Below are 5,963 nucleotides of genomic sequence, written 5' to 3' on the forward strand. Positions count from 1 at the left end.
GCACACACACACACTTTTTATCAAACTCAATAAATCAAAAATAAGTTATTTCTGTGCTCCAGAAATAACTCAGTGGTACAGTGTTTCACGTGTGAAAGGCCCTAGCTCCATTACCAAAAGGGAAATAATAAGTCATATTTCCTTGGTTCCATAGATACACATACCCATAAATGAAGGAAAAGAACCCTGAAAAACATGACAACATATAACAGAAATGGTCACCGCCAGTAGATACAGAAAACTGAACTCTGAGCCCCACATTACACTGCAGAGAACTGTCTTCATTCTTTTGTCTTTTTCCCCATTCTGTGAATTCATAGTAAAACATGTAGAAAATAGGAGAAAAGCTCACACAGCTCTGAAATGTAACTATTTCTCCCATCATCCTCATTGATTACCCAGGAGCAGAGCTCTCCATTGGCAAGAAGGGGAAACTTTCCCAAAGACAGGAAACAAAAATTGAGTCTATGGCTACTAACAACTGTTTTCCTCGTGTTTAGCTACAGTTAAACAAACCAACTCAAAAATTCTGCCCCCCTCCTCAAAAATTTCCCTCACTTTGAAAAATTATGTGTGTACTTGTGGGTGTGTGTACTGTGTACTGTGTGAGCGCAGGGTCTGCGGAAGCCAGGAGGGGTCTTGGGTCCTTCGGAGCTGGAGTCACAGGCGGTTGTAAGCTGTGAGGGCTGGAAACTGAACTTGGGTCCTCTGCAAGAGCAGTAGGTGCTTTTCATCACTGGAATCCCTCCAGCTACCCCACCCCCACACCTCACCTTTTAATCTAAACTATCTGCCCCGTTTCCTTGGATTAGTGCCAGGAAGTCTGCCTACCGATACAAACTCCATGCTTCCCCATCATGACTCACAGGTCTGGTCTCTGTAGTTTCTAAAGTGATGTCAGAGACTCCTGACAATTCAGATAGTGTCTCATGCACAGGGCTAGGGCTACTCAAGATTCTGCCCTGGGATAGCTAGGGCCTAGAGTTGTCCTCCAAATGTTTATGTAGAAGCATAATCTGTATGGGACTGGAGAGATGGTTCATCAGTTAAGAGCACTGGCTGCTCTTCCAGGGACCAAGGTTCTATACCTAGAATCCATATGTCAGCTCGCTATAGTCTTTAAATTCAGTTCCAGGAGATCTGAAGCCCTCTTCTGGCCTCTGGGGATGTGGCCTGGAGACATACATGCAGGCAAAACATCCATACATATAAAAAAAAAATAATGAAGGGGGCGGGGGAGAGAAGAGAGATATAATCTGCATTTGAGAGGCAGAGCTTGAGAAAAAGGTTAAGTCACAAGGTCCCGTCCTTATAAGCAGGATTAGTGTCCTAAAAATGACAGAGGGAGCTTGTTTGCAAGTCACATGAGGGCACAGTCAGAATGTGACGTCTAAGCCAGGGCTGGCAGAAGAGGTGTGTAATCGCAGCCCCTGGGGAGGCCAAGGCAAAAGTTCAAGGCCAGACTGGGCAATTTAGTTTCAAACTAGAAATTTAAGAGAATCGGAGATGTAGCTTAGTGAAAGGAGCTAGATTCATCAATCACCAGGACCTAGTGCTCAAAAGCTCTGGAGACAGTCACCACCTTGTTCATACAGTGGGGGCTTTGAGGACCCAAGAGGGATGGATGCCTGGGGCTGAGGTTACTTACGCTGAGGTTCAGGGAGATGACTGCGGCATCTGGGCGGAAAGTGGCTCAGGGCACAGAGGCCCCGGGGCCAGAGCAGCCAGCGAGGTCGCTGCAGCTAGCACTCAGCTAACTCGGCTCCGGGCCAAGCTGAGGCCAGGTCCTGGCACTGTCGGCGGGAGCTGGCCTCTGTGCAACCGGAGAGTGCCGCATAAGCTCTGCAGGGCAAGCTCCGGGGTGTGTGTGTGGGGGGGGGGGCTGGCTCGCAGACCCTCCCCTGCCAGCCTTCCGCTTCTAGCCTTGCCCCGCCAAGGTCAAGGGGTCTGAGCTGGCCACTACTTGCAGAGTCCGAGTAGGGACCTGGTGACTGGCAAAAGACTCAGCTCTAAAAACCAAACAGCGTAAAAGGTCTCGAGGGGCCTGCCCTACCTAGTTAGTTCCAAAGAAGCAAAGGAGGTGTTGGCTGGGGGGGGGGGGAATGGGAAAATGGGAGGGGCTTCCTGCTGCTCTGGAGGGTCCCACACTGGGGACCAGATGAGCACAGCTCCTCCTAATCTTCCCCAACACAGGTTTGAAAAGAATTGTCACCACAACCGGACTTAAACAATTCCCAGCCACCAACCGTGTTTGCAGAAATCCTGTTCCTAAGAATTACATAGAACTCCTTATGCCTGGGCATTAATGATTTGCTTTTACAATAGGAAATGAGACTGCAAAAAAGAAAGAAAGAAAGAAAGAAAGAAAGAAAGAAAGAAAGAAAGAAAGAAAGAAAGAAAGAAAGAAAGAGAGGGGGGGGGGAAGGAAGGAAGGAAGGAAGGAAGGAAGGAAGGAAGGAAGGAAGGAGAGAAAAAACCCACAAAATCTTTGGCTTTAAGCTCTACAAACAGATACAAGATGACACCAGGAAGAAGACCAGCCCAGAGCAATTTAGCGTTTTCTTTTGATTGGCTGTAGCTAAAAGAGAAAGTTAAATATTAGGAGAGGTGAGCAAACTTTAAAAATATTGGTTTTAGGTGACAGGCTATGGGGTCTGGGTGCACTTAACAGTGATCAAGTTGAAACACCCAGGTTGTAATTTGGGACCTACTCAAGCGGTTGGGGGTGTCACACAAAGCTGGAGGGGGATCAGATTCCTTGGAATGTAGAGCTGAAATTTTAACTATCTACAGAATTTGTTTGGTGAAAAAACTTGGCACTGGACATCCGTGCAGTATTGTACTCTGAAGACAGCTAGGATGACAATCAAAACTGTGCTGGTGAGACGAGCTGACTCTTGTGTTTTTCCAAAATTAGGAAGGAATTTGGTGATTCAATGAATTCTTTTTTTCTTTTCTCACTGGTAAGAAAATACTCAGGGTTTTCACTGTCTGTCCTCATAAATATTCTGATGTGACAACTGAGCATTTAAATCTCCAGGGATTTAATGTACTTAAATTATTTAAGCAAATTAAAAATAGGCAAAGAACATGCAAATATGATTCATTAAAAAGAAATTAAATACAGCAACATTTTAAAACGTTTTACATTGGGCCTTAGGTGGCAAGGCTGTCAGCTGAGATTCTTGGGCGGTTGAGGCGGAAAGGTCTCCAGTTCAAGGCTCGCCTGGGTTAGTTACAGAATGAATTCTGGGTCAGCTTGGGCAACTTAACAAGATCCTGTTTCAAAACAAAAAGTACTAAGAAGGCTGGGGGAGGTAGCTCAGTGGTACAGTGCTTGCCTAGCATGCCTGAGACCCTGGGATCCTGGCATCTTTAGTACTGAGAACAAAAGTGAAAATTGAATTAACACCCCCACCTCCAGGGAGGGTCTCCAGCCCAGGACCTCTCTCAAGCATGCTGTATAAGAACGTTTTTTTGTAGGGGCTGGAGATTTAAGAGTGCACACTGCTCTTGCAGAGCGCCTGAGATCGGTTTCCAGAACCCACACAGGGTGGGGAATCAAGGGAATGGACACTCATGTGCACACACCCATACATAAATATGCACATACAAATAATTCAGTAAGATCTCGCTGTCTTTTTAAACAACATGTTTGTTCCTAAAGTACAGCTTTGCTATGTGGGCTAAGCCGGATTGGAACTCTTGATTCTCTTGTTTCTCTCCCAAGTATGGGGCTATGGTGTACACCAACACTGGAGAGATTAAAATGTCCTTAGATGATAATTCTCTATTCCCTCTGCTTGATGGGAGTATAAACTGGCAAGCCTTATCTGGCGAACACTTAGATGAGGTATGGAGGGACCCAGCCAGAGCCCCAGGGCTGCTATAAAGATTATTTAAGACTCTCATCACTTTAGGAACCAGTTACTTCTATTTTATTTTATGTGTATGGGTGTTTTACCTGCATGCACGTCTGTGCAGCATGTGTGTGCAGATTCTTCAAAGGCCAGAAGAGGGCATCAGATCCCCGGAACTGGAGTTACAGACAGTTGTAAGCTGCCCTGTGAATGCCTGGTCCTTTGGAAGAGCTTACAGGTTGAGTCAGCTCTTGAGTCCCCAGCTACAGTCCAGTCTTCCTTGACTCCACGTATGTACAAACAAACCCTTTAGTCTCCTTTAAGCCTGTCCTGTACCACTTTAATTCACAAGGGTAGGGACTGTACATAATAGGGTAGAATGGTTGTTTTGGTTTTTTTCCTCTTTTCATATATATTCAGAGGCTTAAAGCATTCTCATCTACTTTGATTCAAGAAAGTAGAATAAAATCTAGGAAATAACATTAGTCCACAAATATTTAGCGATATCAGTCACAGTGGGGGAAAACATGAAGAAAAATAAGTGTGCCACAGTGTAGGGAAAGATTTAAATCAATGGTGGATGTCTGTCCTTAGGATGGAATGTGAGTAGCACTGACTGTCCCAGTGTGTGTACACACACACACACACACACCAGCTATATAATTGTTGATTGTTTATTAGTATACTCTCAAATTATTAAGGAAAAATTTACCCACAAGGAAAAATTCAGAAACACGTAATAAAGTTATTTCTAGGTCTCCAAATTACAGATCTTAACATTGAATTTTTTTGCATATTTTAAAGATGTTTTCCGAACTTATATAATACATTTAACTTTAGATTGGGGTGGGAAAGCACCCCAACCCTAAACTGCAAACCTGGGTGGCAAGACCTACTTCACTCCCTGGGCTCTGGTCTATATCATGGTATGGGGGGGGGGTTCTACTTCTCCAGCGTGTGGTAAGGAAAGCAGTGCAAGTCTGAATCTAGCGCAGGAGAAAATAGCAATCTGGAGCTGGGGTAAACCCTGAGATGTGTGAAGCTGCTGGCAGAAGACGGCCTCCTTTTTCACAGGAAGTTCTGCGAGTGGAAGGGGTGCGTTCCGAAATCGCGATAAAAGCATAGTACGGCACACATGCCAACGGCACACTCGTTACCCCCAGCAAGAATGACGGACGAAGCCAGGCGTGCTGCTCACACATCCCAGCGTTTGGGAGATGAGACAGGACGATCCCAAGGCTACATAGTGAAAACACAATGACAACAACAACAACAACAACAACAACAACAACAGAAACAGTCTTTTTTTCTGTCAGACAGTGGCTCACATCTGTAATCCTTTTGGAAGGCTAAGGCAGGGAAATCACATGTTCAAGGCTAGCCTGAGTTACATAATGAGTTGGAAGCCAGGCAGGATTATATAAGGAGACACTGTCTCAACACACAAGAGCGCACACATGAGCACACACACATGATCACACACGAGCGCGCACACACACACACACACACACACACACACACACACACGGTGCTGGAGAGATGGCTCGGTTAGTAAAATACCCACCGCATAAGAACACGGACCTGAGTCTGGTTCCCTAGCATTCACCTAAAAGCACTTGCTGCTCTTGCAAAGAATCTGGGCTCAGTTTCCAGCACGCACATGGTTTCCAGCACCACCTTCTATAGCTCCAGCTCCATGGGATCTGACACCCTCTGCTGAACTCCATGGACACGAGGCATGCGTATGGTGCACACTCTTACACGCAGACAAAACCCAAAAACACTCATACACTTAAAACAATTACAAAAATGAATATGAAAAAACTTTGAACAGTAACGACTGGACAATGAGATAGACTGCCTGATAACCAAGGCGACGACTGAGTGGCTAGGCAGGCAGCATATACACAGGATACACTGGGCGAAGGGATGTGGTAGGTCCTGGATGAGGCAGAGCCAGAGGAAGCTCGATTTCTACTTGCTACTCTGAAAAAGACACATTTAAAACATAAGAATTATTTCTTTCTGGAATCTTCCATTGAGCGCTCTTGGACAGCAGTTGGCCTAGGGTAGAACATAGAACAAACCATCGATAAGGGACTG

This window comes from Microtus ochrogaster, chromosome 17 (genome assembly GCF_000317375.1).
Source record: "Microtus ochrogaster isolate Prairie Vole_2 chromosome 17, MicOch1.0, whole genome shotgun sequence".
NCBI classification, from domain to species: Eukaryota; Metazoa; Chordata; class Mammalia; order Rodentia; family Cricetidae; genus Microtus; species Microtus ochrogaster.